The sequence below is a fragment of the Lissotriton helveticus genome, chromosome 4_1 (genome assembly GCF_964261635.1).
Source record: "Lissotriton helveticus chromosome 4_1, aLisHel1.1, whole genome shotgun sequence".
Classification (NCBI taxonomy): Eukaryota; Metazoa; Chordata; class Amphibia; order Caudata; family Salamandridae; genus Lissotriton; species Lissotriton helveticus.
This window is the reverse complement of record NC_136063.1, coordinates 589069320-589095306: the sequence shown is the minus strand read 5'-3', so window position 1 is coordinate 589095306 and position 25987 is coordinate 589069320. Positions and strand designations below refer to the sequence as shown.

At 43.7% G+C, this 25987-nt stretch overlaps 1 protein-coding gene across 2 annotated transcripts in view; it reads left to right on the top strand.

The window, feature by feature from the left end:
• The window catches only part of DNAJC5B (DnaJ heat shock protein family (Hsp40) member C5 beta), a 530315-nt gene that overhangs the window by 376603 nt on the left and 127725 nt on the right, over window positions 1–25987 (top strand). The window lies entirely within an intron of this gene.

Below are 25987 nucleotides of genomic sequence, written 5' to 3'. Positions count from 1 at the left end.
TGATGATATGTTGGCTGTCAATACTGTGGAGACCATATAAGAGCTGCTTGATATTTAAACATTGATATTATGGTAGAGCGCTGATTCATCTGATGCTTTGGGAGTACAGTGCAGAAAGCAGTTAATGACCTTTAGAGTAACTCCTTGGTCAAACACATTGGAATACTACAATGTCAGGCCTTGACATGAATGTCTGTCAATTATTTTAAAATCCATTTTAGACACTGTATTCAGCTCCCCGTGGATAGCTCATGGTGCATCCTCTTTAAGGCCCATTGTTCTCCTCAATCAGCCGTAGATACGAATTGCCTAGCTGTGGATCACTCCTTCCTAAATTTGCTCTCAACACTTGGTCATGACCCCCACAATGGGCGCAGGGCGCTCATGGTTTGCTGAACAAGACCTGCTCCTGAACCCTACAGTTGGTGTGAATCCTCGAATTGTGTGAAAGTGGAACACCCAAGAAAATCTGCATGAATGTTTATCTACTCCTGTCCTCAACCCAGAGATACCCTTTACCTTCTAGACAATGGGATATGTATCTGTCATATCTGATAAAGGTTGTCAGGATGGCTCAGTGAGTTGAACATTCACAACTAAACAAGACGTGCTTTCCACGATAACTCTACTGTCCATCCTTCTGAATGTTGGTACATGGAGTAACATTACATTTGGTAATAGTCACTCCCTTTATCAACAGCGCCTAGCTTAGGAATGGCAGAAGTGCAGTATCAATCACTGGTTAAAAGCATGTTGTTTTTCAAAACATTGGGCTATACAGCATTCAATCTCTTTTTAATGATAGGCAACGGTATCCGTTTTTGTAACTCCTACATTACTGGTCAAAGAAACCCATATAATGTTATAGTTATCATTTGCGTACAATAATTGGGACAAGTTTTGATTGTACCTGTAACCTATATTTTTTATTTTTAACACTTACAATATTTAGTCTTTTCTTGGAATAATTATAAAAATGCGAAAGGCTGACGTATTCCTAATTGATTATTTGTTATTTTTTGGTCAAACTTTGTATCTAAGCAGTCCAATCTATTAAGAGCATCTCGTTTATAGAGGATTTTTTCAGGCCAGCAGCACAAAGCAAAATACCTGTAGTTCATTTTACTGGTAAATCACTTGTCTCTCAGCATATCAAGAGCATTATGTGGGCATATTTAGGTCCTGTCAATGTTTTTTCTGAGCTTCATGCTGAACATGTATCATGAGAAACTCTAATATGACCATTTCATTCTTTAGAGCAAATGGTTCAATCAATCAATCAGGGACATTTTAAGCGCACTACTCACCCGTGAGGGTCTCAAGGCGCTAGAAGAGGGTGGAGCAGTTCTGGTCAGTCGAAGAGGCAGGTCTTGAGGGTTTTCCTGAAGATGTGCAAGGTGAGTGCGCATCTGATGTTAAACTGCAGCTCGTTCCAGGTCTTGGCCGCAATGTAGGAGAAGGTCTTTCCACCCGTCCATGATCTGCGGATGTGCAGGGTTCGGCAAGGCCGAGGTCAGTGGATCGGAGGTTCCTCGTGGGTGTGTTCAAGGAGATTCTATTGTTGAGGTATTGGGGTCCTGTGTTGTAGAGTCATTTATAGGTGTGGGTGAGTAGCTTGAAAGTAACTCTCTTCTAGACAGTGAGCCAGTGGAGGTAACGCAGGTGCTGGGTGATGTGTTTGTGTCGAGGAATGCCGAGGACGAGTCTGACTGCGGTGTTCTGTATGGTCTGGAGTTTGCTGAGCAGGGTCTTGTTGATCCCGACTTCTATTGGTTTTACCCCTACATAATCTTTGCATCTTTCTTATATTTCAATAAGTAGAAGGAATAATGGATTAGCTACACTACAAATCTGTGTTTGTTTGTTTTTTAAGTAAATAAACGCTAATCTATATTGAATGGATTACAGGCAAATAAAAATAGCTTGAGTTTGAGAAACGTATTCATTCAAGATCGCTTATTGTTTGCTCCGTTATTCTTGTGGAGAAAGCAAGCTGTACTCAGGTTCTATTAATTCTCCATATTAAGTTTGTCTGAAGGGCTTCGTAGTAGAATGTTGTTAGTGATAAATAGCAATACCTTATCAGGAATTCTGCCTAGTTAGTGTTAGGCCTCCATTACAAGTTTGGAGGAATTTCCAATTTTTCTGGGGAAAAATGTTTCCCACCAAATTTGGAATTATCGGCCACATGCATCATCCCGGCCGTTTGCGAATTCCAAATTGCGAAAAATAGCGAATCGCAATTTGGAATTCGCAAAACGGGATGCATGAATATTTTTTCATAATATTTGCGATTCGGTAAAATACGCATTTTTTACCGATTCGCAAATATTATGCCAATTCTAATTTGCTAATTCGCATTTCCCATTGATTCCTTTGGGCCAAAAGGCCCATAGGAATCAATGGGAATTGCGAATTTGCAAATTAGAATTCGCATAATGTTGATGCATTCCATGGGTGCAGGGGGGGTGCACCCATGAAATGTATTTTTAAGTGGATGTTTCACACACACATGTCCTAAGGACATGTGTGTCTGTAACATGCAAGTTAAAAAAATGCATTTTTTTGCTTTTTGAAAAATTTTCGCAAATGAACACGAGGGTCAACCTCGTGTTAATTTGCACTTCCAATTCCCAAATTCGCTATTTTTAAAAAAAATGATGCATTGCATTTAAGGAATCGCACAAATGCGATTCCTTAAATGCATTCTCATTTTTTAGAAATGCTAAAAAATGCGAATCATCCACAAAAGTTTGATGCATCCCATAAATGGTTTTTGCATTCGCAAACAGCCGATTTTTGCGAATCGCACCGTTTGCAAATGCAAAAAACGTTGATGCATGTGGGGGTATGAATCAGTCCTGCTGTTTCTCTTTCTGAACATTTCACCAGGTAAACCCTGACCAAATTTCACGGTTCTATAATAGAAGCATGCATGGTTAAACCACATGTGCCTCAGCCACGCAGCCCACACCACAAATGCGGCTTAAGCTTGCATTCCTTTACCACGCATGCCTTTAGCACGAAATCTTGTGGTATAGGCATGAATGGTAAAGGGTTATGTGTAGGTCACCACTACCCTGCCCCCCCCACCCTTAAACTACTCCAAACTCTACCACTGGCCTAAACCTTACCCCAACCCCCCCAGCCCTAAAACCTACCCCATCTATCCATTCCCCTCTCACTGCCCTAAGCTCTAAAACCTCTGCCCCTTTTCATACACTACATCGACCCCCGCACTGTCCCTTAAACTACCCCAACCCCTTCCACTGCCCTAAAACCTACCCCAATCCACCCCAGCCCTAAAACCTAACCCATCTGCCCATTCCCCTCCCACTACCCTAAGTACTAAAACCCTGCCCCTCTATGTACACTACCCGCCCCGCCTCCTCGATGTTCCTTGAACTCTGCAACCCCCTCCACTGCCCTAAGAGCGCAAGTAGCTCTTTGTAAAGTGCCTTGTGCTAAAAAAATAAACTGTGTTTGACCCTTTTCACCTCTGCCAGGCTCACAGAATCTGGGCTAAAAAATAGGTTGTCTCTTCCCAGGCTGCTAAAAACATCCTTAATGTATGCGATCCATAGGATCTTGCTGTCATGAGCCATTGACAAGCACTCTTTCAAAATCAACATGTTCGACTGCAATTCCCCACCTAATCATGTTTTAATCCAACATATCAATGGCCTCAGGGCAATCTTATCTGCTACTGGGTTCCCAATTCCTCATCTACGGTAAATACTGGAGTGTACAGTTTCAACATAATATAAAATCCCTAATAATAAAGCCTAAAAAAAATTACCATAGTGAAAATCATGTTTCCCCATGGTTCGATCACCAGCACCAAAACACTTTCCTACTATGGTCATCTGTGAGATTCCTTGTAAAAAAGCACTTTCCTACAGGCTTTGTCATACCTTTTCATTGTAAACAAATCACATCTAAGGAATCTGACTCAAATTTTTACCAGGGGACCAATTTTATCAATGGCTTGCCACTACATACAACACAGACCTACATAAACTGAAATCCATCAGAATACATTTATTAAATTACAAATATGTACAAAATTATAGTACGCAAAATAATATACACTCCCTCTCATTAGGGACTACCAAGAATGATCTCAGTGAAATTCGACTACCCTTGCCTTCTGGGTAATCTGTGATATACCATGTAAAACAAATCTGCCTGTAGCCTGTAATACAATGGGATAACAACCAACTGCTAAAGGCTCACTGGCTTTGCCAAATGCTTTTCACAATACATAATATGAATGCCAGTTCATGCAAATAAATTAAGCAGCCTCGTTCACCAATGCATTCTTTTGAGTTTATTCTAATTATATGTTAAAGATCAAGTGAGTGATTATGATGTGTGTAACTGCAAAGGATGGCTTATTCTTGGATGTACGACGTTACAACGCGTACTTTTACAACGCGTGCCGTTACTACGCAACTTTTACAACGCAAGTCATTACAACGACTTGCGTTGGGGGGTGCTGGATAGTAAATATTTTAATTTACTATTCCAACTCCAGTCCCCGTGGATAGTAGGGAAGGAGTTGGATAGTAAATTAAACTATTTACTATCCTGGAGCGCCCCCCAGCGCAAGTCGTTGTAACGACTTGCGTTGTAAAAGTTGCGTGGTAACAGTTGTAAAACCTTCGTTGTAAAGGTTGTTCCCCCTTATTCTTTTGTAGCCTTGAAATGAAGTCCAAAAGGTTTGTGTAGAGGCACCTAAAATATAAAAGCACTTTTAATTTCTCCATAACATATGACCGTTTCAGGAGAATTCCACCATATAGTATATTAACAAAGCATGAGTAGTGGTGTCCGGATTTACATCACTGTCAGTCTAGTCATTCTGATGGATGCAACACCCAGATGTGCTGTTTTTCACTGTGAGTGCAACAGTTTGTTACAAAGCACAGTGTCATTTTTTTGTCAAATGTAGTATTTACATTTACTGACCTGGAAGTATTAGAGCATGGAAAGTGGTAGTAAGTAAACTGCCATGTTTTCAAACCGAAAACATCCTTTGTAGGCAAGGTTCTCAACAAGAACACATTTAATTATGAATTGTTTATATGTGAGCTGCCATAGATTTATTTCGCACTGTACAGTAAATGACAAATCAGAATCACAGTAAGACATACAAAAAAAACAATGTAAGGGGATATAAAGAGCACTGGAATACAGAATAGATAGAGGAGAAAGGATAGAACATTTATTTTTGGTTTACTACCAGGTAAATTATCTTTACGAGTGCAATACCATAATTATAAGTCTCCGTTTGTCACCGTTAACTCTACTTATTTGTAACTACTGCTAGAACGTATTATATTTGAATGATGTAATTTATTATTGTATATATGCAAAACCTTTGCCAGGGTGAATTCTCAAAGTCACTAAATTAAACTGAGCTCAAATCCCGGGTAGGTATGGCACAGAGCAGGCAGGCTTAACCTAGGCAAACATGTACATTATTTATGGAGTACAAAAACAGTTATAAAGTCAAAATGCAGGAAATGAAAAGCCCAAACCAAATTTGTAAAGTAGAGTACACATGAATAAACATACTCATAAATATCCAATAAAAGGAACCGGAGATGTGAGTAGAAATAGCACCGAGAAGCACAAAGTTGCAAAGATAGTCAATGGTCACAGCAGACTGGGACCTGGGCCCAATTTGATTCTGACCATGATGGAGCATGGGTCAGATGCACCAACCAGGTTCACGCTGATCAAGGATTTTCTCTTTTGACTTTAGTCCATTGAGTCCACTCCAACACAAGAGCACACTTCCAGAACACACCCTCAGGACCTCTAATGAGGCACTAAGAGACTTCTAGGGTGGCAGGAAGAGGTCAACAGCAGGGTCCAGCCCGGTCCACCTGCCATTGATCAGATAGGCAGTTGAAGGAAAGGCTTATTGTAGCTTGTTGTATCCAACGCTTGAAATGGCCTCCTGTAGCTTCAATAGAGGATCAGCTTTATGCTCCTTGGAATTTAACTTCATTATCCTGGGTACAAAAGGGAACAGGTTCAGTTCTTTAGGGCTCCCCTCCATTCACAGGCAGCAAGTCAGTCCTCTTCCTCAGGCCTATGGGTATTCTGAAGTGGATGCCTGGAGATGCCACATTTATGCCTGGCATGAGCCCATGGGTGGTACTCATTCCTGGGCAGGCCCTAACCAATGAGGTAAATGACATTTTCAAGAAGGTGAAGGTCTTCAGCCTATTGCCTTCGCCCTGAGGGCTGGGTGTGTGAGTGTACTATAGTAATCTTAGTATCCTCCCACATCTAACATCAAAATCCAGTTTGAAACAACCAAGGTATCCCCAATAAAGCCAGGGACAGAAGTCTGGTAGAACTGAGCGTGGCATTTCAGCAACCAAACAGTGTCTGCACAAGATTTGACTTGGTATCCTGTTTCCGTTCCCATTAAGTGAACCCCCAGTGTTACATGTAAAAATCCAGAGACAGAATCCTGGTGGGACAAAAAAGGTTCATACGCAACCGTATAGTGGATACACAAGAATTTTTTAGCCATCCTGTTTCCCTTCGGTTCAAGTGCACCTCCAGTGTTATATGTAAACTCAGAAGACCAGTCAAGCAGCATTTGACATTCAAGCAGGATTTGACACAGTAATGTCAAAAAGGATGCTGCTGGATCCCACTATGTATATTTTGGGAGTCTCAGAGGAGTCATCTCTGCCCATTCGGTTCAGCCTATTGCTTGCTCGTGGGAGTCACTAGGAACTTCAAGCAGGGAAAAAGTAACTTTCGAAAAGTTACTTATTTATCATCTGAGTTCACCATTGAATTGGATTTTTAACGACTATTAAAAACAGTTGCTTGGGCAGAGGGGCCAGACCGACCCAGATGGTGGATGTAATCCAGGACCCCCTCCACCATCCAGCGCAATCCATTATTTCCTGCTCCCCTGTGACACCCCGATGCCCCAAGGACAATTTAGGAGCAGTGGATGTGGAAACAGGCCTTCGGCGCATCTGCATGGCTACTGGTCCCCAGCGTGGCCTCTATCATGGTGGTTGCACTTTGATGAGGAGTGCACCAGTGAGGCTCTGACACTAAACCCCACAACAGCCCAGATCTCTGCCTGAGGCGCTCCCTGACAGCCACAGGACGGCGCAGGCCTTCGTGGAAGGGGCCCACCAGTAATGAGTTTGCTGCAGTGATTGAGGATACCGCCCTGAGCTCGCCCCCATGCAGGCACAACAGCATTGCTTTGCATGGATGCAGCCTGCTCGATGGACATCTAATCACTGCTTCAATATGTTCCCATGCCCAGGAATTCCAGAGTGCGCCTGTGTGTCTGAAGGGCGGGTGCAATGAAATGAAATGAAATGAAATGAAAAAGGTTCTTGATAAAGCGCACTGTGACCAAGCGGCTTCCTGGCACTAGAGGTGAGAATCTGAGGGAGAGGGGAAGCCAAAACTGTTTAATAAGAATAAGCAATGGAGAAAAGGTGGGTCTTTAGAGCCTTGCGGAATTGGGGATAAGCGGTGATGGATCTGATTGCAAGGGGGAGACTGTTCCAAAAGGAGGGGCCCAAAACAGGGTGCAGCCTATGAATCCCGACTGGGCCCCTCATTGGCATTGTGCTCTCTGCAGGGTCCATTCCCATTTGTTCCTGTCTAGGGGCCTGACAATAGCAGCAGTCTGCAGCCTTGAAGTTCCTGCCGGCACACAGCCTCGAATGTCTGGAGGCCTGACAGTGATTGCGTGGGAGCTCTTCACCCGCCTTCCTCTAAACTTCCTGGGCAATGGGCTGCTGGGCTGACCTGTACTCAACTACTTCAGCCCCCCTTCAGCACAAGTTTGATGAACTGTGGTATTAATCATCCCACATTATGGATTTTACTGATTACACCTGGGCAGTGCAGCACCAACAGAACGCATTTGACAATGTCAAGCAAAAACACTGTAGTATGAATCTCCAGTACATGTCGATCTTCCTGCCAAACTCAAGGTACTCTTAAATGGCCGCTGTTTGTTCATTGACACACCGGAATTGGCTTGGGAGTGGGTGGCTAAAAAAAAGGACCTGCAGAACCTCCCTTCACAAGATGGCAGGCCTAACCCTTTGTCAAGATGCTGCTCCCTCCCAAACATACTGTGGGAACTAGATCTGTAGATGACTGTGCTTGCCGGACACTTCTGCCCCTTAAACTCACCTTATGACTCATGGCTCCCTGCCAGGGCCAGAGCATTCAGATCAGATCTGCAGCCCCCACATTCAGGTGGCATAATTGATGCAGACCCCTCAGAATGACCTGGCATCCGTGTGCACTGAATAGTAACAGAGAAGGGCTCACTCGAGTTATTATACTCTTTCTCTGTGCTGCCTGGGTAATACATCTTTCTTTGAGGAGATCCAGCTTAAATGCCTACGACTCACTAACATGATGCTTTGTTTTGTTAGGGACAGCAGGGTGACAGATGTTTCTGGGTGGAAGTGTGGGGTGGGGAGGAGTTGGGGGGATGGTGTGTTTGTTTTAATATTACTGTTCTTCTTTCAGTGCTCATCTCTAATTGTCAGGACCTCCACACATGACTCATATATACACAAAGACCCCTCACTATGTCTCACTGTATTCCTGGCTGGCCACCTTGGAAGGCCAAGTTTGACCGACATCCTTCCAGATACTTTACACAACCACGTTACCATCTTTCTCACTTATGTCCTGGAATGTGAATAAACTGCTGGACTGCATTGGGATGACCGCTGTTCTCAGCTACGCTAAATGCACTAGTTCATCCATTCTCATGTTACAAGAGACTTACCTACTGGGGTCCACTTGCCCCTTTCTGTGCCAGTTTGTTACGATAGGGCCTTTCACTTAGGATTTGCTAGGGGCTCCAGGGAAACTGCCATTTTATTTCATAAGAGCTTTCTGCTGAATGTGACTGCCACTACATCCAACCCAGAGGGTAGATTCATCCAGGTCAAGGGCTTATGGAAGGGCCAGCAACATTACTTCATGTGTGTGCACATGCCCCCCCCCAAGACACCCATTTCTAACCTTGAGGCACTGGAGTCCATTATTCTTAACTTTCCTCATGGCACTACCATTATTGGTGGCAACTTTAATGCCTAGCCCAACCCCGATCTGGACGTGTCAGGCCCTCCCACGATGTACATCCACTGAAAATATAAACAACAGTGATCCTGGATGGGCTCCTGGTTTTATGCGACAAATGGAGTTTCCGACACCTTCAAGCCACGGAATATACCTACACCTCCGCAGCCCTAAAAACTTTGTCAAATATCAACCTCCTTCTGTTACCGGCACCCAATGTGCTCCACATCACCTCTGTTAATATCTTTCCACGGGGTATTTCAGACCATTCTCCTTTAATCCTTCAATCCAGGAAGTGAGACTTGACCCTAAGACTGATCTGGCAGCTTAATGCTTAGCACCTTACAGATGATAAGTGCTTCCACTTTCTCTCCTCTGAACTGCAATCCTACTTTGATACAAATTTAGGTATAGTGTCCTCCCCAGTCGCTCTCTGGGCAGCTGGCAAGGCCCCCATGAGAGGGATCACATGGGGATACTCTAGATGGGAGAGAGAAAAATGGCACCGCATCTCCACACTTGACAACCCGACACTGTACCTATTCAGAAAAGATCTCAAGACCTGGCTCTTCGGATGACCATGAATCTGTCCGTACAACCCCCCGTGCCTTGAGACCCTCTAGGGTGAACAGTGTGCTCTTTAAATCCCTTATTGATGGAAATCCTACAATTGTAAAGCCAGTGCCACTGAACCCATTTGCTGCCAATTGGAACTAGCTAGGACCTCCCTATGCCAAATTGCCCTTGAGGAGGCTTGCCAATGTTGCGAGCAATGACCTAACAAGAGTACAAACACAGGGACATGATCATGAAGTGTTGTACTGGCTGACCACCAGAGATATTGCCTCTAAAGTTGTTCTCGAGATTAGGGGCTCCATGAGTAACATGACGGCCTGCTCCACTGAAGTAGTTAATGTCTTCCCTGAATTCTATTGTAAACTCTGCACATACCATCTGCAGCGAGACGTGAACAGCTACGCTTACTAGCAGAGATATCACTCCCCTTACTGTCCCCGAGTAACAGAGCAGACCTTGACGCACCCATCACTGTGAAGGAAATTGAGAAAGCCTTCCTTGGATTAGACTTGAAGAAAACCCCAGTTACAGATGGCTTACCGCTTGAATATTTTTGTAAGTTCCATACATCATGGTAAGTACGAAAATATCGGAAACAAAATATCGTTGTCAAAAATATTGTTGTTAAAAATATTGTTATTTTGTAATGTTAAAAAAATAATGTTAAATGAAGTAAATAATACATACAACTAAAAGAAACATAGTAAAACATATTTTAAAATGTTTAGAAATCATAAGTAATACATGTAATGTAAACATAAATTAAACATATACATATAATATATCATATGTACTTACTTAATAATATTCATCAATAATCATTTTAATAACTTATAAATTGTTAAAAACATTTGATAAATTATAAATACATAGATACACATACAACAATAATATAAATAAAAATATAAAAAATATATATAACAAAATTAAAAATGAAAATATTTTTAATCTTTTTAAAATAAATTAAACACTACATTAACTAAGGCAGTAGAGAAAATATTGGATAGTGAAGGGAATACAATTACCATTCCAACTCCAGAGAGTGCAACAGTAGGGAAAGTGCTGAATAGCGTAGACGTAAAAATTACTATTCCCACTCCATAGAGTGTAACAGTAGGGTAAGTGTTGGTTAGAGAAGGGGTAAAAATGTCTATTCCCACTCCAGTGAGTGTAACAGTAGGGAAAGTGTTGGATAGCATAAGGCTTAACATTACTATTCCCACTCCAAAGAATGCAACAGTAGGGATAGTGTTGGATAGTGTAGGGCTTCAAATTACTATTCCCACTCCAGAGATTGCAACAGTAGGGAAAGTGTTGGATAGCGTTGGGGTTAAAATGACTAGTCCCACTCCAGCGAGGAAGCAGCTGCGCATCTTCCCGATCACCACCGCCGCCACGAGGCTCTTAGCAGTTTAGGCTTTCAGCTTTCAGCAACGGCAGCGGCTTTACCTTCCTCCGAGCCTTTCTTCTCGTTTACGCCCCTGACGCCCCTGAGCCCCCCGGGTGTATCGGTGAAGGTGGTCTTAGTGCCCCAGTGCCCTGGCTTTCACCTCAACCGCAGCAACTGCTGCTCGAGGACGAAGAGGACGCACAAGACGCTCCTGCTAGCTCCCGCTCCTGGCATTGTTGCAAGCTTCAGCGACCGCTACCGCTTTCACTATCGGTCAGCGGCGGAGGTAGGCTGTGGAGGAGCGCGGAGAGCGGATTTGGCGGATTGCGTTGGGCAGTGGTGTGCAGTGGAGTGCCGCGGCCGTGACCCCGGTGACTCCCTTGTGGCCTGGGGGCGCAGTGACGGTCAGACTTTCTGTTCGCTTTGCCCCACACAATTTGCCCTCCACCCTTCACCTTTCAGCCCCTGTTGTGCTGTAGATGGAGCTGTGGAGCAGGGTGGTGGTGGAGGTGAGGGGAGCGGTGGACGAGATGTTAAGCCGAGATCAGGCTGAGATCTGGAGGCAAGAGACCGCAGATAAGCAGGGATAAACAGTGAAGCGGCGGATCAGAGACGTCCAGGGGTCCCGCTCACGGCTCTCCTCGTTACTCCTCGTTACTCCCCGCTCCTTGTCCCCCTCATCCCCCCTGTGCTGGTATCCCGATCCTGTTCCCCGGATCGCATCTGAGTGAAGGGAGTAGCCGGAGGAGGAGTGCTCGCTCGGAGCCTGGAGCCGCGACTGGGGAAGAAACAGCCAGCTCAGCAGCCTCTGCAGGTAAACGCCATCGGCTCGTGAACTCTGGCACAAAGGGAGCCTCTCACTTGCAGAGAGGAACCTAGCCGAGAGCGGGTAGGCGCCAGAGCTGGTGCGGGCTTCACCACAGACCGGCTGATCGAGTCTAACAGCAGAGGCATCAGCAGCGGCTGGCCAGGCGGCAGGCAAAGGGACCTAAGCAACAAGATCCCAAGCAATTTTACAACATCAAGCAAGCGCATCTTTCCCTCTACATTGAGGGCAGAGTTGAGGTGGGAGTCGTGAGGAGCACCTCCCCCCGAACAGAGGGAAATGCACCGGCGGGAGCCGCAAGGAGCACCTCCCCCCCCCACAGAGAGCCGAGTTGTGGAGGAAGCCGTAAGGAGCACACAGGTCTCATTGATAAGCAGATTATCCCCACAGAAGAATGACAAAAAAAGAGAAGGAAAAAACACTCAGCAACAAGAAAACGGCCATGCAAAGCCACTACACCAGTCTAAAGTATCACCCAAAATTTTAAGGAGTGCAAGGATGGTAGAACACGACAAAAAGTTATTTTTAAAGTCACCACCGGTAGGCCTCATAACACAATTCTTATATAAACTTCCGCCCAATACAGAGAGGTAGATCAACCAAGAGCCAAGATTAGCGATGGGTTGGATTACAGTTCAGGGAGCCAGTCCCATCACATGCTTCCAGATACACAACCACAAATTGCAAACATAGGAAATACAAGCATTGAAAGACGACATTCTCAATCCTGCTTGGTGCTGGGCTCTCCCGGAAAGAAACTCAGAAATACAAGCGACCCAGTTGGTGACAGCATTGCATTAATCAGCAGAAACCCAAAGCAAGTTGTGACTGCCCAAATACACCGCCAGGAACAATCTAGTCTTCTCTCCCCGGTGCAGATACCGTCGCGGGCACTCATAGGTTCCGGTCTAAGAAAAATAGGTATGTAAGAGCGGCTGCAAAACTCGGGATGCCTATCTCCTACATTCCTCCTTAACTTGGAATCCAAGATACAAAGCACACTGGAGGGGACTCCAAATCCCTTCAGAAGCTCTAACGACAACCGGCATACTCCTTCAGCCACTCCAAGCTCCCAAAGCCAGAAGCTTTATGAGAGAAGTGCCATTCACGATCTAGGAACATCCCCTTCCGGTGAAACAGTGCAAAACATGGCCAGGTCACTGCTCTGGCAATCGAAGAAAATGGAGTTACAAATCGATCTTTTATCTACCATTACGCAACGACTAGCGGAGCTGAACAATAAGGTGGACTCCTTAGAGCACAAGTTTATGGAGATCCAGAATAGCAGCATCGGCACCTGCTCGTGCACAGCTCTCATGGACACATGGGCTACAATGCCGGAAATCCTTAAAGGTTTGGTAGAATCATTAAAAACAGGAAGCAAGATGGGCCCAAGTAATAAGAGCATACAATTGGGGGGGTTCTACCCAAATATAGTCACTGGGACCTGGGCATGCTAAGTATGAAGAGGAAGGGGTCCCAATGTGGATAAGAACACAAAATGGAAATAATTTAGAAAACACCAATCACATGGACACAAAATCCAACCACATTGTTTTAATCACAATGGGGAAGAGTATTCAATACCGTAAATATGCAAACATTTAACAAAAGGTGGAGCATTGCCCCTGGGGAAGGGGGGGTGTGCGTGAAATTGTGAGGAAATTGTGAAGAGGAAGGAATTCAGGTGACAGAATAATCAATACTTCAAGATGAACTCATTACAATGGTTACATACTATGTACAAGACAAAAACACAAAGTTCAAATTATACTTCAAGATATGTCATACTCCACATAGTACACTGTATGAAGAGTTGGGACGTGGAGTTGATAGTTAAAAACAAACAGTTGTCGACGTTTCGACCCTCTGGAGTGCGCAGGTGTGATTAATGTCCTTGCAACGGGGTCTTCTTCAGGACAGGGGACGGGGGAGACCACCTTGATATCATAAGTGCTGGCGTCATTGTGGTCGGGTGCACCCTTTTGATGTGTCCCGTCGGGATATTCACTCCGCAGTGAACATTCAGAGGTGCAGGACTGAGGTCGTCCAATGATGTCGAGTCGATGGCCGAATCAATCTGGCACTGAGTACCGCTCGAGTTCGCAATGGTTTTGTGTCCATGTGATTGGTGTTTTCTCTATTATTTCCATTTTGTGTTCCAAGTAATAAGAGCAGCTCCACACCAGCTGTAATCCCAGAAAGCCTGCTGGGTATCGCAGCTGGAGGTAACACGGGGAACCCGACAACAAATTCTGAGACACAAGATCATTTGGTATCCACCAAACCTTTTAGCAGTCAATCCAGCTGTAATTCCAGCGTTAGTATCTCTTCCCCAGGGAAGCAAACTGAGAGAACAACTCCAACCAGAAAAGAAAGGAGGAACCTCTTTCAAGTAGGGCTAAGAAAAAGTTAAATAAACAGGAAAAAAAAGCTAAGGCATCAAAAAAACATGCTCTCCTATTACCAATACATACTCAAAAATCACAAATCATCATAGAGAAAAGACTTCCCTAAAGCATGATTTTTACAAAAAGCATGCTTTAAATAACGAAACATGCATAGCTCCAGCCGCTTCGGGCAACACAAAAGGTAGGGACATTCCCACACAGCCAAACCCCCACATGGAGGTCTGTTAAAATCCAACAGGCCCAGCAATAACAGTCCATTCACCTCATGCACTAAGCAACAAGAAGGCAGAGCAAAGAAAACCAGGGGGACCAGTTAAGGACCATGAACCTGAGATGAGGGCAAACATACTCATGGGACACATAGCCCCGGGCTGACAGAAAATCAGCGATCAAGCAGCACAGCCAGTCCAAAGTCCTGCCCAGCAATCAAAACCATGCCAAGGAACTTCTGGTTCCAGTCACAACACAAGCATTTGGGAAGGAGACCAAAATAAACAGCGTAAAGCAAACCAAGTCTGCAAAACAACGCACAAGGTGATTCTCACCCCCAGATATTTCATCAAAGGCCAACATGATATCTTAAACAGGACCAATTTACTCAGACTTTTTAAGCACATCCCGTCTCTCACGGAAATACAGTCAAACGACCTAGTCTGGGTTAAGTTTCTAAGTCTAACCAGCGACTCCCATGGTGAATCAACCTCAATTGGTTTGAGTCGCCACACCCAGGTGGGGCTCACAACAGATGAAATTGCAAAAATGGCTGCTTGGGCATTGACACAGCATTTCCCATTCCCGAGAAATACCCACATGTATTAGCAGTAATTTCTCCAACAAAGGAGGTTTATTCAGTGTTAAGGGGGACTGCAGTCAATCAAACAGGGAAAGGCTCCTCCATGGAACCCAGACTTTACAACGCTTACAAGCTAATAAGCTCAGCTGCGCAAAGGGCTGTGTTCCATACGGACCCAAAGCATAGCGCAATGCAAAACACGCTGAACGGTCCTGGAGGCTTGTTCCCTCTACGGCACACTTAACAGTATAAAGGCAGCCAGCTATCCGAACATGAATAGAAGAGTGGGAAACAACACTCTTCTGTCCATCCTATCGTGGAACGTTGCAGGGTTAAAAAGACTGCTTAGCTGTAAAGTAGCATGCACGTATCTTTTAGAAAATGACATACTGTGCCTACAAGAGACATGGGCCACCGAACCCCTAATTCTCTCAGGCTATTATGAGATTCACACCGCAGCAATAAAAAGCAACATCTTTGGGAGAGCAGCAGGCGGGCTCTCAATTTATATCAATCATATCCGCAAAATAGAGGTAAAATGACTAGCAACTAATTCCCCCAACCTGCAAGCAGCACGGATCGGCGGATTTAAAAGCAATAACATCTCAATTCGACTGTTGATAATTAATTGTTATATAAACCCTGCCACACAGCAAAAAAAGCAAGCACTAAAAACATTAACTATAAAAATGGACCATCTTATAAACAAATATGCCTCACATCATCCAATCATCATAGGGGACATGAATACCAGGGGCTTGGGAGATGGTACAAGGGAACCTCCAAACATAACAGAAGTGGCGCCTCTAAAATAGCTTCTTCTCGAGAATATTATGGTTTCCACCCACTCATCCATGAAAGCAGTGGACCCTCTTCAGGGATAAGTCAACAATTGATTACATCTTTATCTCTGAAAAATTCCGAATAAACTTTAATGACTTCAAGGTGGGAAACAGGGGTGAAAGTGATCACAGGCCACTGAGGGTCACTCTTGATATAAATGGGAAAACGGCAAAACACCCCGGAACACTGGGTACCTCAACAGGTGAAGAGCACCATGTAGAACTGAATAGAATAAAAGGGTCCACAATACTAAGTCCAGTACTCATGGGGTGGGTCACACACTAAGAGCAGTGCCAAACAGATAGAAGGTTGGCCCCTCCCCTGGAGCTCTGGAAGGAACTACTTGAGGAACTAAAAACAGTGCTAGGACAGGTCAGAGGCATTGCCAAAGCTTAGGTCTTCCATCCGCAAAACCATTCATTACAACCAAACTCTAGGGACTTAGAGCAAACCAAACGGAGTCTCTCAAAGGCCTTGAAGGCGAGATGAAACGGAGCCACAAATTACCTCATATTGGAAATAAAAGCGCTTCGCAGGGAACACAGGAAGAAAATATGGGAAATTCGTACAAAGAAAATCGAGGTAGAGTGGCTGAAAATATTTAACCTGCTCAAAGAAAAGAGTCACACTCGACTTTGGAGACACATCAGACAACTGTGCCACACCGGTCAAAGCAAAGAAAACTGCGTGGCAACCACCGAGTGGGTTAATTACGTAAAGCTACTGTACACAACAGACCAGAAAAAGACAGATACCCAAGAACAACAAATCCCTCCAGCAACCGAGGAAGAGGACAAAACATCAGTCATCAATATGGTTGAGATAACCAACCTGATTACGAAAATGAGAACAGATGGCTCACCGGGCCCTAAGGGAGTGCCAGAGGCAGTGTTCAAAGTGTCCCATGGATTCTGGGCGGACAAGCTAACCCCCCTCTTCAAGTACGCCTTTGAAACGGCCACCGTTCCATCATCATGGAAAGGCTCAATACTTTTCCCGATTCATAAAAAAGGTGACTGCACAAAACCAGAAAATTATCGGCTTGTGGCTCTGCTAGACATAGAAGCAAAGGCATACGCCAGAGTGTTGCTGAAGGATTTAGAAATCTGGGCAAAGGATCACAACATTCTCCCATTCTTCCAAACCGGATTCAGACCTCAATGCTCTACCATAGATAACATCCTAGCACTGGGTCATTTGTCCCTACGCACGACTTAGTCCTCTCAACCCCCTTTGTTCTGCTGCTTCGTAGATTATAGTGCAGGATTTGACCGAGTGGATCGTGGTAAGTTATGGAGAAAACTCACCAACTGGGGCATGCCTCAAAAGTTGTTAAAGGCGATATTTGCTCTATATGATGGGACCAGGGTGCACATTACAACCAGCCAAACGTCATTAACAACCAAGGTCCCAACCAATAACGGCCTCAAACAAGGGTGCGTCCTTGCCCCTTTACTTTTTAACATCTACACATCCGACTTGGGCCAAGCCCTGGAGGGGGCAAATCGAGTTATTCCAAAGTTGGGGAATGTGCGGCTTCACATCCTCCAATATGCGGACGACCTTGTAATCTTGGACCACACTAGGTCAGGTCTACAGAAAGCCTTAGAAGTGCTACACAGATTCAATCAAAAGAATAATCTACTGGTGAACCAGGAGAAGACCAAGATCCTTATCTTTGGGAAGTACCATCGAAAGAAGACAGCTCAATGGCGCCTAGGTGACCTTCAAATCTGATCTTGTAAAAGCTATACCTATCTGGGTCTCAGGCTAACGGAAGGGGCAAAATCATCAGCTCACTTGAAATATCTAAGAAATAAAGGGGCCTGAATCATCTGCAGCTTGAGAAGTGTCAACCGAAGACTAAACTGTCCATCCACTGAACCCATTCTGAAAGTCCTAAAAGCAAAAGTAGTGCCCTCAGTCAACTACGATTAAGAAAAGGGGGTGGTGATGAACAGAGTGCCTGAATTAAGCAGACCACTCTTACCCAGTCCAAAGATCAGGGCTTGATCCATCACCGTTTTTTAGCTCACTGCACCATCCCAGCTCAGAACTTGGCTATATGCAAATTAGTCTGTTCCTGTCCCAGTGCATGATGGGAACAGGGCAAACCAAACTACCAAGCCAATTCTTGTACTGGGAAGGAAACTAGCTTCCGGGGACCGGTTTCTGCCATTTCAGGCGTCGTCGGCCCGGCTCGCTTGAATCCTGATGGTGCAATGAGCAAGGGACTCACATCTGAGTATACCCTTCCACGCTTATGGTGGACAAAATGATTCAGAAAAGGGGGTGGTGATGAACAGAGTGCCTGAATTAAGCAGACCACTCTTACCCAGTCCAAAGATCAGGGCTTGATCCATCACCGTTTTTTAGCTCACTGCACCATCCCAGCTCAGAACTTGGCTATATGCAAATTAGTCTGTTCCTGTCCCAGTGCATGATGGGAACAGGGCAAACCAAACTACCAAGCCAATTCTTGTACTGGGAAGGAAACAAGCTTCCGGGGACCGGTTTCTGCCATTTCAGGCGTCGTCGGCCCGGCTTGCTTGAATCCTGATGGTGCAATGAGCAAGGGACTCACATCTGAGTATACCCTTCCACGCTTATGGTGGACAAAATGATTCAGAAAAGGGGGTGGTGATGAACAGAGTGCCTGAATTAAGCAGACCACTCTTACCCAGTCCAAAGATCAGGGCTTGATCCATCACCGTTTTTTAGCTCACTGCACCATCCCAGCTCAGAACTTGGCTATATGCAAATTAGTCTGTTCCTGTCCCAGTGCATGATGGGAACAGGGCAAACCAAACTACCAAGCCAATTCTTGTACTGGGAAGGAAACAAGCTTCCGGGGACCGGTTTCTGCCATTTCAGGCGTCGTCGGCCCGGCTTGCTTGAATCCTGATGGTGCAATGAGCAAGGGACTCACATCTGAGTATACCCTTCCACGCTTAAGGTGGACAAAATGATTCAGAAAAGGGGGTGGTTTTTGGCCACTATAGGTGTGGCAGGGTATACTCAGACATGAGTCCCTTGCTCACTGCTTCATCAGGATTCAAGCAAGCCGGGCCGACGACGCCTGAAATGGCAGAAACCGGTCCCCGGAAGCTTGTCTCCTTTCTGGTGAAGAATTGGCTTGGTAGTTTGGTCTGCCCTGTTCCCATGATGCACTGGGCCAGGGACAGACTAATTTGCATATAGCCAGGTTCTGAGCTGGGATGGGGCAGTGAGCTAAATACCGGTGATGGATCAAGCCTGATCTTTGGACTGGGTAAGAGTGGTCTGCTTAATTCAGACACTTTGTTCATCACCACCCCCTTTTCTGAATCGTTTTTGGCCACTATAGGTGTGACTGGGTATACTCAGACATGAGTCCCTTGCTCACTGCTCCATCAGGATTCAAGCAAGCCGGGCCGACGACGCCTGAAATGGCAGAAACCGGTCCCCGGAAGCTTGTCTCCTTTCTGGTGAAGAATTGGCTTGGTAGTTTGGTCTGCCCTGTTCCCATGATGCACTGGGCCAGGGACAGACTAATTTGCATATAGCCAGGTTCTGAGCTGGGATGGGGCAGTGAGCTAAATAACGGTGATGGATCAAGCCCTGATCTTTGGACTGGGTAAGAGTGGTCTGCTTAATTCAGACACTCTGTTCATCACCACCCCCTTTTCTGACTCAGTCAACTACGGCCACTTAACCTTTCCTGGCGCCCTTACTAACTTTTTCATGAGCTACCAGATCTACGTATACAAGAAAGTATTAGGCATCTCACGACAGGCCAGAAGAGCCAGAGTAACGCTGGAGCTGAGTCTATGTTGCCCAGATATTTCCTGTCTTGGCGACACTATAAAATACTATATTAGTACCCTGCGAGCTACAGCAACAGCCTTGAAAGCTCAAATTAAAACAATCTTTGAAGAAAAGGGATCCCCATGGCATGCGCAATTGTCAGTGACCACAAAATTGTTAGAAATAGAGGTGCAAAACCTGGACAACTCCAACATGCCAATAGCTGCATGGAAAAGAGTTGTGAACAGACAGGTCAAGTATATATCACACGCAAGAGACCTGGAAAGTTTACATCACCAACTAAACATTTCTTCACTGGACGCCTCCTATATAGTGGGAAAACCACAGCCTTATCTCGAGCAAGCACTATCTGTCCAAACCCGAAAAAAGATCACTTACATGAGGCTTCTCGCATTGCCCATCGTGGACTTTAACGAAAGCTGGGCCCGCCCGGATAAGTTAGCTGCATGCAGACTTTGCAATTACCATCAGGAATCCTGGCTGCACATGTTGTGCTGTTGCCCTAAGTTAGCTAGTGAGAGGCACTGTTTGGTCATCCCAATCTGCAGAGCCCAGGGCCTCACACGATGCAGCGAAGTGTCGGACTTGTGTTTTTCTTCGATCTCAACTCAAACAGTTGCAAGGCTGGGGAAATTCATAGAACTAATTCGAGCTGCATTGTCCGCGTAGATAGAGCCCCATAAAGAAAACAGTCGGCCCGGAAGTATGGGAGTCGCGGACTTACCTCCCGTATAAAACTAATGCTCTTTGCACTCAAACTGTATATCTAGAATGTGACACTGTTTTTAAGGTTGTATGCTCTATTTGGTCGTAGAAATAAGCAGGGAATTTAACTTATTTTCATTTATACAATTCTTTTACATTGCAATGATTTTAAGTAATCGAACAATAAAAGGCTTTTTCACGGTTTCACGGTTAGTCCCACCTCAGTGAGTGCAACAGTAGGGAAAGTGTTGGATAGCATAAGGGTTAAAATTACTATTCCATCTCCAGAGAGTGCAACAGCAGGGTAAGTGTTGGATACCGTAGGGGTAAAAATTACTAATCCCACTCCAGAGTATAACTGTAGAGAAAATGTTGGAAAGCGGAGGGTTAAAATTAACATGCTTATCAATTAAACAAAATGTTTTAAATTAAATAACGAAATAATAAATAATTAACAAAAAATTACTATGAATACCAATAAATTAAAAATATAAATTAAATTAATAACATTAAATTACTTCCCATCCTATTCCCCTATAAACCCACAACCCACTCCTAAAATAATTTAGCACAATTAATATATTAAACGATTAATCAGTTAATAAAAACTATTTACCAAATATTAATAAGTGAGCAATAAATTAATTGTCAACACCAATAAATATAAATGAATTTGTTACTTTATTATAATTAATTAACTTCCCACCCTCACAACCCGCGCCGCAAAAAAATGAGCACAATTAATATAAGTATCAATTAATCAATGACTACACATTAATAAATAATTAACAATAAATTAATTATCAATACCAATAAACATAAATTAATAATTACTTAATTATAATGAATTACTTCCCACCTTATTCCCCTATAAACACACAACTCGCTCCTAAACTAACTTAAAATAATTAATATATTAATCAATTAATCAATTAATAAAAATCATTATCAACTAATGATTAATAAACAATGAATTAATGATCAATACCAAAAATAAAAAGTATACATTCATTCACTATAATTAATTTACTAAAATAATTACCAATTAATAAACGATAAATCACTTATCAATACCCCAAAAAATGATTAATTAATCTATTGTAATTCATTTACTTCCCACCCTATTCCCCTATAAACCCACAACCCACTCGTCAAAATATTAACACAATTAATGTAATTATCAATTAATACAAATGAATTACCAATTAATAATTAATGAATAATAAATTAATTATCAATACCAATAAATAAAAATTAATAATTACTTAATTATAATTTAATTACTTCCCACCCAATGCCCATATAAACTCACAACCTGCTACGGAACTAAAATGCTAAATTTTATTAAAACAATTAATAATTTCTAAAAATTATAATTTCATTCACTATAATTAAATTACTTCCCATCCTATTCCCCTATTACCCACAACCCGCTACGGCACTAAAACGCAAAATTAACGTTTAAAAAAGTTACAAACTTCTAAACATTTAATATATATATTTAAAAATCAAATGCAAAATATAACAAAAATTGTGGAACACATGCATATGAAATACATACTAAAATACATAACTCTAATGTAAAAATTGATATTATTAACAACAATATTTTTGCAAATGATATCACTGACTTCACGTCGATATTCTGATCACCGATATTCTTGATGTCGATATTCTGTCCCTCCGATATTTAACACTCAATATTTCTGTATGTCGAAAAAAAACAACTTGATATTATGTCTGCATCGATTCTGACTCTATACTCACTTGCCCTCTATCAGGAAGCATATTCGACGGGCCTTTCTGGATGGTCTATATACAGTAACTATAGTCATAATTCCCAAGAAGAATCTCCCCGAACCCCACTGTGCAGCGTATCACCCCATCTGGCTGAATAACGTTGATGTTCAAATATTTGTGAAGCTCTTTGCAAAAAGACTCCACCTTGTCCTCCCCGGCTTGGTCCACCCAGAGTATTATGGTTTTATGCCGGACCGCAGCACCTGCCACTGTATCAGAGGGGTACAAGTGGCAGTGGCTCACCTGTGGGAAGTACAAGAGTATTGTTCTCTCCTTTTGATTAACTTCAAGAATGGTTTTTCATTCTGTAGATTGGAATTTCCTGATGGAGGTCCTAAACTGTATGGGCCTTCGCCCGTGTTTCTGCAGATCGGTCGCACTTCGGTATTTCCAACCCTCTGAGGGATTCCTCATCAAAAGAGTGCTCTTGGCCCCTTTCCCTATCCGGCATGGCACTGCACAGGGTTGCCCGCTGTCTCCACTCCTGTTTGCACTGCCAATCAAGCCTCTTAATAGGTTAATGTGATGTTCATATTCAGAGCTGGCACTGGAACACCGGAGAGGAAGATCGCATTGCATCATATGCAGAACACGCTCTCTTGTTTTCAGCCAACCCCCAGCTTTTAGGACCCCGATGCCTCCACCTACAGGATCTTTATAAAGAGGCTTCTGGTATCTGGGTAAATAACGCCAAATCCCTATTCATTCTCCTCCAGGGTGAAAATGACAACATAACAAGGCAGACATCGATTTCCATTCACCTTCTCAGCTTTCAATACTTGGCTAATTCATAGCCTGGGAACTGGGCCTGTCGTGGAATCTTGACCTCTTGGTCAAAACCAGACAGGATCTTCCATGCTGGCCCCTTCTGCCACATACTTTACTTGGGAGAGCCGCCCTTTCCAAAAAGATGGTGCTCCTCCGCTTCCTTTATATCCTTCTAAATGTCCCTTTAATGATCCCCAACATGTATTTCCAGGTTCTCGCATCTACAATTTGCACCTTCCTATGGGGCATCTGGCATCCCTGCATTGGAATGAGCAAATGCTGTCTCTCGATCAATGACAGTGGCATGGGAATGGTGGACCTGCACCTTTACTGCCACGCAGCGCATCTCTTAGTTCTCAACAACTGAATGTGCTGAGGCTGGAATGACCTGGTGTACTGAGCAGAACTCTCTCCCCTGGGCTTAGATAAGGATTGCTCTATGTTGACCCTTGTTGTATATTCATACTTACTTCAATATGACTACTTGGTGTCTGTCGTCCTTTCTTAGTGTTTTCATCTTACCAGTCTCCCATACTACCTAAGTGTTTTCTATCTGTGTTGTGGGATTCGAGCCGTGGCAGTTGATGGTCTGGTCAGCTGTGAGGTTTTACTGCTCTGCTGTCTTATCTTATACTATCTTAATAAATATATCTTAATAACCTGAAGACGTGTCCTGCTGCCTACCTAACTTATTTACAACATTTTTGCGACATCTGAAGCTGACCAGACCAGAGGCAAACCAGACGAGCAGACCAGAGAAGACCACCAAAGAAAACTGCGCAGCATGAGCAAGACCTCACAAACAAGAACCCACCATGGCCTGTAACAAGAAGAAAAGCATCTAAAAACTGAAGTAACACAAGGAAGCTTGATGAAATTAGCCGTTTATTAGAAGTAACAATCAACAAAGCAATCCAAAAGTTAATCCGGTGAAACGTCTGGTTCAGAACTAGTTTTTGAACTGTAAAAAAACTGGCTCCAAATTTTTTAAATTTTTTTATTTGGGAACATTCTTCCAGACTGTTCTATCTTCAACAATTAGCAAGCAGCCCCTACGGACAAGCACTGATTGGAGAAAATGAACTCTCTATTTCCGTTTTTGATGGCCACAATGACGGATTGTAGAGAGTGGACTGGCTCTTCATGTTTTGTCAATCGAAGGGGAGAAGGTGGTCATCATGATCTTCATCTTCATTCTCATTTTGATCTTGATTCTCTGATTCTCTTCCTTCGTGTTCTGGAAGTTCACGAGGTCGCTGACCTCCTATGTGTTATATGTTTACTTCTTCGTGTTTCTCCATTCTTTAACTCTTACTATGTGTATGAGTTTTTCATTCGTGTTTTGTCTGTAAGGGGAGAAGATGTGTTGTATATTTATACTTACTTGAATATGACTACTTGGTGTCTGTAGTCCTTTCTTAGTGTTTTCATCTTACCAGTCTCCCATACTACCTAAGTGTGTTCTATCTGTGTTGTGGGATTCCAGCCTTGGCAGTTGATGGTCTGGTCAGCTGTGAGGTTTTACTGCTCTGCTGTCTTATCTTATACTATCTTAATAAATATATCTTAATAACCTGAAGACGTGTCCTGCTGCCTACCTAACTTATTTACAACAACCCTATTCCACTGGACCTTCCGGAGGTCACCAAAATGATCTACCTTTGCTGGTGCAGGGCGCTGCACTTTACTGGGTGGAAAAAGATGCTCACTCAACAAACCACACTAAGATGTGGCTGTCGCCTACACCAATGCTGCATGCTTAACCAGTTTCTCTAAATGGGACAAAATTGCCATCCCAACCCTTGAAGATGCCTTGCACAGAGACCACCTGCACACCTTCCCAGACCTCCAACTCCACTTCCAACTGTCCTGCACCCAGTTCCCCGAGTAGCTACAACTCTGCCACACCCTTTCTAGCCGTGACATTACCTTGAATGATCTCCGGAATTCAGCTCTCTTGAAGCTAAACTCTTAATGGATTTCATTGTGAGAGGTTGCACCTTTCAACTGTACTGCATGCTTGTGGTGAATGTCCCAAACTGATCAGAGTAAAATTATGGGGGGGGTAAGTCCCATGGAGAATGTTACATTGTACTGTATTGCTATGTTTTCTCTCATTGAAAACCAAATTAAATTGGTTTATCAAAAAAATAGTTATTTAATTATTTTTCTGCTAGTTCCATTCTTGAGATAAAATATTAGGAGTTTTAATCTGTGCTTTCATTTTCGATATAGGACAACTAGGGATGCCACAGTGAAAAATAGCTTTTAGGTGCTAGCCACTGTAGGAAATGTTAACCTTAAAATCCTAAATGTCATGTCTTACTTTTAAATACCTTGCACCCTGCCTTTTGAACTATAAGGCACACATAGGTGTGCCTTAATAATATTTAGAGGGGAGGTTTTGACCTGTCAAAGGGTTTATTGTGACAGGACGAATTGCAGTTTTTAGACTGCTACAGCTACATGATGATAGTCTTGGATTTATGTCAATAGCAGTGGCGTCCGGCATTGCTCGCGGGTGGGGGAGAGGGCGAGAGGGGGCAAGGGTCACAATGAAAAAAAAATGTACCTTTCCATCGGGTTCCACGTCTCTACTCTCCTGCGACCGAGTCCAGGAACAGGAAGCACAGCCAGGCTCCCCTGACCAATCACAACTCTGCAATGCAGCGTTGTGATTGGTCTGAGCACCGTGACACAGGGCTCAGCCAGGGGCTGGATGGGTGGGCATGTACTCCACACAGGCTGTAATGCAGCCTGCATGGAGAACAGGGAAAGTGTGCATAACTGTTTTGGGTGGCCCAAGAGGGCAGGCCAAACAGTAATTGCGCACTTAGGAGGTTCCTACCACTCCTCCCCTGCTCTGCCCCATCCCCTCACGCAAGCTGCTGCAGCAGGAGAACAAAATAAAATGATAATAACATTACGTTATTATCATTTTATTTTTTCTTTCTTTTACT